At 43.1% G+C, this 12822-nt stretch overlaps 2 long non-coding RNA genes across 2 annotated transcripts in view; one reads left to right on the top strand and one right to left on the bottom strand.

Moving 5' to 3' along the window:
* LOC113622873 (uncharacterized) overlaps window positions 1-1450 on the bottom strand; it is a 38610-nt gene extending 37160 nt beyond the window's left edge. Inside the window, exon 1 of the long non-coding RNA XR_003433705.1 lies at window positions 1212-1450. This is a non-coding gene — a long non-coding RNA (uncharacterized LOC113622873). The remainder of the gene's footprint in view (window positions 1-1211) is intronic.
* LOC113622872 (uncharacterized) overlaps window positions 1-12822 on the top strand; it is a 38680-nt gene that overhangs the window by 6348 nt on the left and 19510 nt on the right. The window contains exon 2 of the long non-coding RNA XR_003433704.1: window positions 8029-8142. This is a non-coding gene — a long non-coding RNA (uncharacterized LOC113622872). The remainder of the gene's footprint in view (window positions 1-8028; window positions 8143-12822) is intronic.

Below are 12822 nucleotides of genomic sequence, written 5' to 3'. Positions count from 1 at the left end.
TGCCCAGAATTGTAGGGCATGCCCATTCCTAAACCAGCCCATTTCTAAACCAGTTACTGGCAAGAGCAAGGAATTTCCATGATTGGCTTAAAGAATCAAGATCTGCCTCTCTTGGGCTGGGTGAGTCCCTTGTCTCCTGTAGTAGAGGTACTAAAATTTAACAAAGGAGTGGGTTTGGGGTGGTGTGATGGGGTCTAGGAAGAAAAAATGTCTCAGAATAAGCCACTGAGAATTTCCACAAGCCACAAAACCCTACTAGTTTTTTCAAGTGCAACTCAAATCTTAGGTCTTTCATTAATCCTACTCTGATTAGCTGAGCCAGAAGCAGCCACTCTCTCCTATGAATGTAAAACCTTCATTTCAGGTAAAAAATTTTGGTGTCATTCCTAATTTCTCTGTTTATAACCCCATACCTTAGCTATTTTGTCTACCTTCAAAATATATGCAGAATTAAACCTCATATCACCAACCTCAGTCCTATCACTTCGGTCCAAGCCATCATCATTTCACCCCTGGATTATTATAGTAGCCTCCTGACTGGCCTCAGGCTTCTCCTCTTGCACCCCTAAATCTACCCTCACACAGAATGATCCTTTCAATGTATAACTCAGATCACGTCACTGCTCTGCTCAAAACTCTCAAAACTCTCTAATGGCTTCAGAATAAAATCCAAAATTCTTCCCACAGCCTCCAGAACATTGGTGATCTACACTTGTCCCTTCTCTAACCTTATATCTTGCCCACCCCCTCTCACTCACTGCCCTCCAGCCACACTGGCCTACTTGTCCTTCTTAGAACCCACCAAGCACACTCCCGCCTCAGGGCCTTTGCACTTGCTATTCAGCTTGCTTGGAAAATTCTTCCAGATATTCTGATGTCTTGCTCTCCCTCTTTCTTCAAGTTTTGACTCAAATGGCACCTTATCTGGGAGGCATTCTCTGACCTTCTATCTAAAAAAATTCACCTTACTCTACTTCATTTTCCCTCAGAGCACTTGTCACAAGTTGATGTATTATATATTTATTTGTTAACACTGTCTTGTCTCATTAGAATCTACGATCCATGAAGCCAGGGGTTTTATCTGTTTTTTCACTGGTTTAGCATGTAACATAGCATATAACAAGCACTCAATATATATTTATTGAATAATTGCATAATCCTTTAAGCTTTGTTATCTGTTTGATTCACTTGACATGGTCCAAAGCTATTACCTTTGCATGTGCATGTCCTGTCTCTTCAAGCTTCTTAAGGGCCAGAGCTGAGTCTTAAAGCACAATGTCTGGTATAAAGAGGGCATTCCAAAGTTTATGCTGTTGACAGATTTGGAGAAAAAATATATTAGGATAATGAGAGTTATCATTTTTCTAACCTGGTCTTGGCAGGATGATGAGAAGATGAAGTACGGGATAGGACAGCACATTTAAGAGAGGGCTTGGGGTTTGCCCTTAGAATAGGGTCCAGATTAAGTCCTTGAGGAAGAGGAGAGAAGCATCTCTCTGAAACTGAAAGGAAAATACAGGAACACATTTCCTCCTCCACAGTGTCCCCTGGAACTGGTCTTTCCAAGTTTGTTCACATTCTAACAGTACAGGTATATGTTAGAGATATTGTGGGTTCAGTTCCAGACCACTGCAGTAAAGCAAGACACAAATGTTTTGGTTTCCCAGTACATATAAAAGTTATATTTACACCATACTGCAGTCTAATAAGTGTGCAATAGCATTATATCTAAAAAATCAATGTACATACTTTAATTAAAAAACACTTTATTGCTAAAAAATACTAACCATCATCTGAACCTTCAGTGAGTTGTAATTGTTTTGCTGGTGAAGGATCTTGACTCGATGTTGATGGCCACTGACTGATCAGAGTGGTGGTCGCTGAAGCTTGGGGGTGGATGTGGCTATTTCCTAAAATAAGACAACAATGAAGTCTGCCACATAGATTGGCTCTTTCTTTAATGAGCAATTTCTGTGTAGCATGCAATGCTGCTTGGTAGCATTGAACCAACAGTAGAACTTCTTTCAAAATTAGTCAATCCTCTCAAAACCTGCCTCTGCTTTATGAGCTAAGTTTATGTAATATTCTAAATCCTTTGTTATCATTTCTACAATCTTCACAGCATCTTCACCAGGAGTAGATTCCATCTCAAGAAACCACTTTCTTTTCTCATCAATAAGAAGCAACTCATCTGTTCAAGTTTTATCATGAGATATAGTAGCAATTCAAGTCACATCTTCAGGCTCCACTTCTAATTCTAGTTCTCTTGCTATTTCCACCACATCTGCAGGGACTTCCTCCACTGAAGTCCTGAACTGCTCAAAGGCATCCATGAGGGTTGGAATCAATTTCTTCCAAACTCCTGATAATGTTGGTATTTTGACCTCTTCCCATGAATCATGAATCTTGTTAATGGCCTCTAGAAAGGTGAATCATTTACGGTAGGTTTTCAATTTACTTTGCCCAGATCCATCAGAGGAATCACTGTCTATGGCAGCTATAGCCTTATGAAATTTATTTCTTAAATAATAAGACTTGAAAATCAAAATGACTCCTTGATCCATGGGCTGCACAATGGATGTTGTGTTAGGAGGCATGAAAACAACGTTCATCTCATTGTACATCTCCATCAGAGCTCTTGGGTGACCAGGTATATTGTCAATAAGTGGTAATGTTTTGAAAAGAATCTTTTCTCTAAGCAATAGATCTCAACAGTGGGCTTAAAATATCCAATAAACCATGTTACAAACAGACATGCTGTCATCCAGGCTTTTTTGTTCTTACAGAGCACAGGCAGAGTAGATTTAGCATAATTCTTAAGGGCCCTAAGATTTTTGGAATGTTAAATGAGAACTGGCCTCAGCTGAAAGTCGCCAGCTGCATTAGCCCCTCACAAGAGAGTCAGCCTGTCCTTTGAAGCTTTGAAGCCAGGCATTGACTTCTCCTCTTCAGCTACAAAGTCCTAGGTGGCATCTTCTTCCAGGACAAGGCTGTCTTGTCTACACTGAAAATCTGTGTTTAGTGTAGCCACATTTATTAATGATCTGAGCTAGATCTCCTGGATAATTTGCTGCAGCTTCTACAACAGCACGTACTGCTTCACTTTGTACTTTTATGTTATGGTGACGGCTTCTTTACTTAAACCTCATGAACCAACCTCTGCTAGCTTCACACTTTTCTTCTGCAGCTTCCTTTTCTCAGCCTTCCTAGAATTGAAGAGAGTTAGGGCCTTGCTCTGGATTAGGCTTTGGCTTAAGGGAATGTTGTGGCTGGTCTGATCTTCTATCCAGACCACTAAAACTTTCTCCATATCAGGAATAAGGCTGTTTTGCTTTCTTATCATTCATGTGTTTACTGGAGTAGCACTTTTCATTTCCTGCAAGAACTTTTCCTTTGCACTCACACCTCAGCTGACTGTTGGGCGCAAGAGGGCTAGCTTTCAGCCTATCTCGGCTTTCAACATGCCTTCCTCACTAAGCTTAATCATTTCCAGCTTTGATTTAAATTGAGAGATGTAGGACTCCTCCTTTCACCTGAACACTCAGATGCCATTGTAGGGTTATTGACTGGCCCAATTTCAATACTGTTGTGTCTCAGGGAATAGGGAAGCCCGAGGAGACGGAGAGAGATGGGGAATGTCTGGTTGGTGGAGAAGTCAGAACACACACAACATTTATTGATTAAGTTCACCATCTTACATGGGCACAGTTCATAGCACCACAAAACCATTACAATAGTAACATCAAAGATCACAGATCACCAAAACAACTATAATAATAATGAAAATGTTGAAATATTGTGAGAATTACCATAATGTGACACAGAAACACGAAGTGAGCAAGTGCTGTTGGGAAAATGGCATCGATAGACCTGCTGGATATGGGGTTGCCACAAACCTTCAATTTGTGTAAAAAAAAAAAGCAATATCTTGGAAGTGAAATAAAGCAAAGTGCAGTAAAATAAGGTATGCAACTGAATAGGGCCTCACTCCGGCAAAGGTCTACTTAAGAGAAGCTAAACAGAAGAGAGCAAAGCCACAAGTGGTTTAAGGTCACATGGAGTCACTGCTCAAATTTAGGAAGGAAATTCAGACTTACTCCAGGTCCCCCCAACCTCCCCCCGCCACCCAGTACTCCAACCTCCCAAGTACGCTGGGGAGGTCCCAAGAGGGGCGTTGGAGCCCCGGGAGAGCAGGTCCTGTTAGCCCAGCTCTCACTTCTGCCCACGGCTCTCACCCTAATTCTAGCAGCAGGGCCATTTACCAGGCTCCAGGGAACCAGGCCACTTTCAATTGTCAATAGCATTACACTTGCCAGAGGAGAAAGGGACAAAGGAGGAGACTGAAGACAGTGCTTTAAACAGAAGAAGAAAACGATATCATTGGCTGTGCCCTAAGCCAAAAAAGCAAATGCCAGGAATAACTGTGAGCGTCGTGTGAAGCCAAGTCTGCGCAGACAGGACCCGGGTGGAGGAGGAGGCAGGGCCTGAGGTGGTCTGAGGACGCAGAGCTAGCGCCCCAGGGGCAGGGCAGGAGGAGAGGGACATATCGTAAGCAACCTTAAAAGACTCATTTTAGCATTCCGCAGGAAATGAGAAGCAGATGGGTTGGTGTGGAACTTGTTTACGTGTTATTGGTCTCCGCGAAGCTTCCAGGGCAGAGTTAGGATTGGAAAAAAGGGGTATTTTAGGCAAATATTGACATGGTCTCCATTCTGAGAAAGTGGGGCCTCTCTTAATTGGATCATCTTCCCCTTGAGATACAGGCATTTAGGCTGAAGGACCCTCATTGCCCCATACTAGGGCAGGCCTGGCTAGGGCAGTACTGACCCGCTTGCACCTTCTTAAGGGAACTGAGTTAATACATCTTCTCTCTTGCTTTTTGTCCCTACTGGACAGAGAAGCAGAAACAGAGACCTGGACATGCGGAGGATAATGAAATGGTTCACATCAAAGGTCCTGAGGTTTGCAGAAGGCTTATTAGAACACAGATTACTGGGTCCCACCACCAGAGTTTCTACTTAGTAGAGCTAGGGTGGGGCCCAATGGCCACACATTGGATCACCTGGAGATTAAAATATACTGATGGCTGGGCCCTATTCCCCAAGATTCTGATATTAACTGATCTAGGATATGACTTGGGTGTTGTCTAAAGCTCTCTCTGTATTTCTAAGTTACAACCAAGGTTAAGATTCATAGACCTATTTCTCTTTGACCTGCCATCGTCATTACATCCGTGGCTTAATTTCAACCTACCTTCAAAATATGGCCTCCAGATGGTTAGGACGACAGGAGACCATGGGATCCAAATCTGGCATAAACCGAGATTTGGGAAAAGAGGCTAAAAAAAAAAATCACTTTCTGAGACACAAACTATTAAAAATCTATGCAAATGCAGGCAATTACTCTCTTATGTAATCTGTCCAGGAAATAGAGCTCCTGAAAGATGTTTTGTTAAGTAAGTTGCTGCCAAGAGGCAGAGAAAGTAATCGTCTTTAATGCTTATCAAGCACTTACTACGTGCCATGCAGTCTTCCCAGTGCTTTCATTCTAAACTCATTTAATTCCCACAGTAACACGAAGGTAGGGGGTATCACCATCCCCAATTTAACAAATGAGGAAACTGAGGCCCTGGGAGGTGAAGTAATTTGTCCCAAATCACACAGTTAACAAGTGACAGAGCCAGCTCTCAAACTTTGGTGTGCGTCTGAATTACCTACAGAGACAGTTCAAAATACGACGACCAGGCCCCATCGCAGATCAATTGGATCAGGATCTCCTGCACTGGGTCTTTATCAAAATTGTTTTTAACAAACTCCTGGAGAGTCAGTGGTTCACCAAGGTAAAGAGACCATTGTTAGGATTTTAAATGAAGGCTTTGAAATTAGATTACCCTAAGTTCAATTCTTTCCCCATCACTTATAACTGGAATCTTTGAACAAGTACCTATCCTCTCCTCGACCTTTCCCTTCTTCATCTGGAAATGAGAATGATAATAGTTTGGGGGGTTGTTCTGAGGATTATGTGGGTCTAAGGCACAGAGTGCAGTGACAGGTCCACTGCCAGTGCAGCAGAAGGACATTGTGAGACATTAACTAGGTCTTCCTTGCACCCATCAACACTGCACACTTCACTGTCCTCTCCCACTGTGTCATCCAAGGCATGCCCTGGGCTAGGGAAAAGTGATGCTGCTACAGCTGGAATGGCAAGAAAGTCAGTGCTTAGCTTTTGATATTCAAATTAGAGTACTGAACACAAGACCTAGACTTGGGAGAAAGGACTTTCTGAGCTTTCAACAACTATTTGAGCCTAACCAGTAGACAAATAGGACTGATCCAAAAGAACCGCCCAAGATAACCAGCCCTCAGGCAGTCCAGTAGGGTTACCTGGACAGTAGGGATGCGTGGTCTCCAAGAGAGGCCCCAGCCCCCTGTCCTCTTCCCAGGGTGAATCCCCTCAGAAGAGAGGGAAATGTGGTTGGGGGTAGAACACCAGATGAGCTTTGAGGAAACTGAGAATGGAGGAGGCTTGTGTCTACTTCCTATCTAGGGAGGGCAGCTGACTCCACAGATGTGCTTATGCCACATTGATATGGGGTCAACAGAGAAGAGATGGCTTTACAGGTGATAAAGGAAGAGAACTCAGTGACAGCCTTGTTTCCTGTGGCCCCAAAGAGGTGTGGGAGAGGAGCTGAACCCTACTCATACTCTGAGAAGTTAGCTGAGAGTGACAGCCAGCAGCCCGAAGGAGTCACACCATGGAGGAACAACCATGGATGGCAGAACAAGCTAAGCAAACCGGATGGGCACGCAGCCACCTTTGAGGATAACTCTGGACGCCAGTGGGGAGGACCCCATGATCAAAGACGAGATGGGGCAGCTACTCATCTTGGGAGCTACCAACACAGAGCACATGGTGTTACATGGTCCCCCCTCTCTCACTCCGATCCCACTGAGATTCCATCTAAAGTAGAGCAAGGGAGAGAATGTGAGTGTGAATTAATCTCCTTGGTCGTTCCTAGATTAATTTTTCTGCATCGCACAGAAGGGGAGTCTGAGATGAAAACTATTCTGTTTTAGAAAATCAAAGACACATATGTATGTACCTGAAACTATCTTGTAAAATTAACATCTACTAGTTAAGACTATCAAGTTTCCTAAACCTCAAAAGACATCTAGCAAGACTCCCTCAAAATATAAATTGATTTAATCAGCAGAGTCAGCAGATATCTTGGAAATGGCAGCATGTCTATGATGAGGAGTAAGATTTTGGTGACTTGTAAAAAATTTTTTTTAAATAAATATTGAAGGGCTTCCCTGGTGGCGCAGTGGTTGAGAGTCCGCCTGCCGATGCAGGGGACACGGGCTCGTGCCCTGGTCCGGGAAGATCCCACGTGCCGCGGAGCGGCTGGGCCCGTGAGCCACGGCCGCTGAGCCTGCGCGTCCGGAGCCTTGCTCCGCAACGGGAGAGGCCACAACAGTGAGAGGGCCGCATACCGCAAAAAAAATAAATAACTATAAATAAAAATAAATAAATATTGAAAAAGGAGAGTTTAAGCCCAACATTATTGCAACACTATTGGGGGGAGAGAGAGACACTGTGTCTGACTGGATTGCTATTCCAGGTTCTGGGTGGTGTCCCTGTAGTCAAACACGCAGGGTTCCCATGTTCTACTGCAGCCTGGATGCACAGCCCGTGAGCCTGCTTTACCACTTTACTACGAGGTGGGATTCACCAACCATGGCAAACTTGGTTTTCCAAACACCTAAAGGACAGTGGTACAGACAGTAGGCGCAAGGACTCTATTATGTGGAAAGGTGTACCCTGCCCTGAAAATCCACACACTGGCATTCTGACTTATAAATAAGTCTCTGGTGAGTTAATTAATGGAAGCCTCCTAGATTGGGTTGCCAGATTTAGCAAATAGATATACAAATATTGCAGGGGCAATACTTATACTAAAAAAATATTCATTGTTATCTATCGAACTCAGAACTGACTGCCCTGTATTTTTTCTGTCAACCCTACTAGAGCCTGCTCACTGCCAAGTGGACTGATAAAACGGAGGTCTGCATACACAAGACTGAGAGCCAGTGCTGCCTCTGAGACCACCTTCACCAACACCCTATGGAGGGCTCACCTAAGGTACCAGCCCGGGGTTAGGGTTAGTCAGTCTCTCTCTCTGTGTCTCTTAATCTTTATTCACTCAAAACCTTCTCTTCATTTATACACAAAGTAAATAACCTTCCTTATTAAGCTTCTCAAGTCTTTTACTACCTGTTCACTCCAAGACCAAATTTACAACTTGGACAATAAATGCATAAAATTGAAAGCCACTTCTTGGTGGCTTCCAAGGAGGTAATTAACATTATCAACAACATCTATTACGATGTAAGATTAGTTTCTTCCCTGCAGTTGCTAGTTAAATATGAAGTTTTATTAATCTTTCAACGAAGAAGTTTTCTGTCCCTTGACCTGAATTTTATCTTTTCCCTGGTTTTTGACTCAACCACAACCCTAGTCTTTATATCCATTGCATGGTGGGATCCCCAGGCTTCAGATCACCTTCTAGAAAACTCGGACGCCTGTGGGGAGGACCCCATGATCAAAGACAAGATGGGGCAGCTATTGATGGATCTCTGTAGGGCCATTTCATTTGTGCTTAGGGAAAGATTAAAGTAGGAGGAGCACCGCAGAACAAGCAGAGGAGCAGATTTGGTTTACAATTCAGTGAGCAAGAAAAGATCTTTCTCTTTATCCAAGCCAGCTCTCCTTCTCGGCACTAACATATCACAGGAAATCAGTGTCTTATACTTGACTGTGCCTTCCCTTTGTCATCTTCTAAAGAGGTCTCTGCCCATAGAGAGACAATATTGATTCGTTATCCCCAGACCAGTTGGAGCTAAGTTCATGCTACTTGACTCAAGCCATCATCAGCCTCCTCCATTCTAGAGATAAACTGCAACTTTTGCTAAGGAACTTGAAGAGTGTCTCTGGTGAAGTAGGATTTAGGTCATTCCTCTGGAATTCTGGTTTTAATTCATTGCTGGCATTTCTGAAGTAGTTTAGGGTGAACATCTGAGATAAATGAGTCATCTCAGTCCTTCTATTTCTTCTATTTCCTATTATTTTCTAACTTAAACATTTCAGAACTAAGAATTAATATATCTTCCCAATGCTGGAAACAGGCAAGTCATTCTGTAAAATATATTGGGAAATTAATGGACTTCCATCTGGGGAGAAGTAAACAAAAGTAGATTATGATTATATACATGCCTGTTTATCTATAGGCCTACAGTATTGGGAGCTGAAGAATGGTTGAGCAGTTCTAAGCCAGGCTTGTCATTAGGTTAAAAAAAACCCCAACCACCCAACCACCAATTTGGTTTTTCTCCAACTGTCAGCTGGAAGCAGGGAGAAGTGAAACGTTAAACTGAACCAAAAAGGGACTTGGAGTTTTTTGAGGGGTGTTTTAAAGAGCTAAAAGGTGCCCCTTGTTCTCCACCAAGTCAACCGTCCTTAGATTCCGGGCTCCCAGGAGAGGTTGGAAGAAATCTCTGCTCCCATTGTGGCTGTCGCCTTATTTGGTGAAATAGATGTGATTGGGAAACTTCCTCAGATCAATCACCCAGGTGGTTCGGGGGACAAAGGTGACCAGAAGCAAGGCCCAGAGGGGGCTAACAACTCCTTCCACGGTGAGCACTTGACAGCAGGCAGGACCAAATACATTATCAACCTCAGTGTCTGCTCTTCTCCCGGCCCAAAGTGCAAACGTTCTCCCCTAGCTATGGCACAAGAACACTATGAGAAGCATCCAATCCATTCCTATATAAATGTATCTTCACATTACATATGGTATTTTGATAACTAATATGAGTACAGCACCCTATATTTGTAAAGAGCTCTCAGATACATGATATTATTTGATCTGGTTACATACAGGCCTTATCAAGATGAGCAGGTGTCAGGAGCAATCAGGAAACAGTGGGGGTACTGACGTTCCCCACAACCACTGGGTCAGAGAAACCCGTCAGTATGATCTTACAAAGAAATTCAGTTCATTTGATAACTGAAAAAAAGAAAATTGCAGGATAGTTTGTACATCGTGAGCGCATTCGTGCAAAAGAAATATGGTTATGCCTATATATGTACACACACAGATAGCTTTACTCATTGTATCTATACTCACATATGCAAATATATAGATACATGTATATGAGTATATATTCAAATGTTTATATATACAATTTTACAATGAATATTATTATTTTACGTTGTTAATTTTATAGATATTTTTCCATAACAGCTTATAGAAAAAAACCGAATGAATTTTTTGGCCAAACCAATATATTTATAATATTTATAATATATGATATTTTATAATTAAAGAACATTATAACAAGGTATGTTTAAGAAAAAAGCTAATTGGTGTTAGCATTTCTTTTTCCCACCCTCACTTAAGGGAAGAGAAGTGGTTGTTGTTAAACGTGTAGATTGTACTATATTTGGCAAATTGGCCTTAAAAGGGAGGACTCTGATAAGGCCAGGACCCCACTCCAGTAGTTTTGTCCCCTTGGCCCTGTACAAACCCCATGTTGCAGAGGGCTAGCATGACAGCTGTGTTGTTGAAGGACATCTGTTTCTGAGAACAACTCAAACTCATCCATGGGTAGTTCAGTCCATGCTTAAGTCAGAGGATCAAAAATATAAGGCTGTACATACCCTCTCTCTGATCAACTAATCATACAGCCGTAGATGTGCACACATTAGGGTTAAAAGAGAAAACGATGGCAAGTCCTGCACCAACTTCCAGGAAGGTAAACAGGTGGAGTGGGAAAAATAGGGAATACGAATCGAGCACTTGTGAGTTTGAACCCCAGCTCTGCTGCTTACTTACTTGTGTCCACAGGCATGATCTTAGGCTCTTTGGGCTTCAGTTTCCCTCTGTGTTAAATGTGCCCAATAATACCTATATCACAGGACTATTTCATATACACATCTCAAGTGACACTCTCTAGAAAGGATGCTGAAAGCTTGGTTGTCAGAGCACACCAGGCGACCAATCAGATTTTGCTGATATCCCACATTCACTGCATCAGATAGAATTTCTGCTTCTTTGTGTACATTGTAGGGTTACTCCTATGCATTCGTCACAACTGTGAACAAATTGGGTGTGTTTTGTTTGCCAGGAAGTAACACTGTCAATCCTTCTACAAACAAACTAACACAAGAGGTTGCAGTTCTGCAAATAAACCCCACATCCTTCAAAAATGAAGGAAGCTTTGAGAGACACTCAGGAGAAGGAAAGAGACGGCCACAGTCCGCTCCCTTCCCTTTTCTAACGTAATCTTCATTAGAAGTCAGCCACCTATCCCACCCTTACACTTCCAAAGACCAAGAATACCATACCTAGGGAAGCGGACCCTGAAAGACATGACAGGTCTTCCTAGCCATCTGGGAAATTCCCTAGAAAAAGGAGGTTTGGGTGCAAGGAGATTCAATTTGCAAGAAGTTATACAATCTCTTTAGTCCTCAATTTCCTCAGCTGTGAAAGAAAGAACTAATGACTCCTAAATTCTCTTTTAATCCTAACATGTTATGACTATAATCCTCTCTCTCAATCCTCTCTGCTCTATTCCCATTGCTCCACCCTGGTCTGTGCAATCATCAGCTCTTCCCTGGGTTGTTGCAACTGCCTCTAGTCTTGCTCCTCCAAAATCACGCTTCACAGAGCTTGCAAGATGATCTTTCTAAACTGCACATCTGCCCCAGGTACTTTTGTGACTCTCCATTACCTCCAAAATAAATTCCAGTTTCTCAGCACAAGCCTCAAAGACGTGTCTACCTTCCCAGCATCATGTGTCACATCGCTACTCCTTGTAACTGAGCAAGCAGAACTCCTCAGACTTCCTCTCTCACCTCCACGCTTTGCTATTCCCTTTGAATGGAATGTCCCTCCCCACATCTGCCCAGCCAACTCTTCTTTCAAAGTTAGCTCAAGTAGCACATTCTCCAAAAGGCAATTAGATGTCCCTCCTCTGCACCCCAACAGGACCATGTGAAATAATTGTATCATAGCATGATATTTTCATACAGCATTTAGAGTTGCTGTTTCTGAGTAGAGACTGGCTTTCTGCTCTGGCAAAGGACTCAGTACTAGTAGCATCACTGGTGCAGGTGACGCTCATAAAAGGGGCAGGTACGCAGATCCTCTGTTCTCTCTGGATCCTGCAGAGAGGCAGGGTCGGGTGGGGTGTGGCTGGATGTGCTCTGGAGCAGCACTCCTAAGGAGGAATCACTTGTTGCTCTTCCTTTTCATAGGTCAGCTTGAGAGGGGCTGTGCTGAGGGGGTAAATATCTTGGGGTTCAGACACTAAGCAGTATGAGCTTAGGGGCCCATTGCTTAGGGAAGTGCTTGAAATGCCCAGCTTGAGGTCTCCTGGTCCCACAGGAAGTTGAGATTGGGTACAGCCGGTCCCCCTGTTGGAGAAAGAGGGAGCTAGCCCACTGCCTGGCAACCCAAGGAAAATCTCCTGGGATAATACATTGGTCAGTCCTACTGGTCAAACCACTTTCTACACATATGCCCCCAACCTACTATATAAGGTACCTAGTACCTAGTATTTTAAAAGCGCTCAGTAAATAATTACAGACGCCACTTACTGAGGGCCTATTGCACGCCAGTAACTTGATCTATTTTATTCCTAGTTCTCACAATGACTGTACAAGATTATTAGTTCCATTTTACAGATGAGGAAACTGAAGCTTGAGAAGGCTAATTGACTTGCCTAAGATCGTACGGCTAGTAAATGGTGGAGCTGGAAT

The sequence above is a fragment of the Aethalodelphis obliquidens genome, unplaced genomic scaffold, assembly GCF_003676395.1.
Source record: "Aethalodelphis obliquidens isolate GAN/ISIS:26980383/991018 unplaced genomic scaffold, ASM367639v1 scaffold10, whole genome shotgun sequence".
Taxonomy (NCBI): Eukaryota; Metazoa; Chordata; class Mammalia; order Artiodactyla; family Delphinidae; genus Aethalodelphis; species Aethalodelphis obliquidens.
This window is presented reverse-complemented; position numbering and strand designations above follow the sequence as displayed.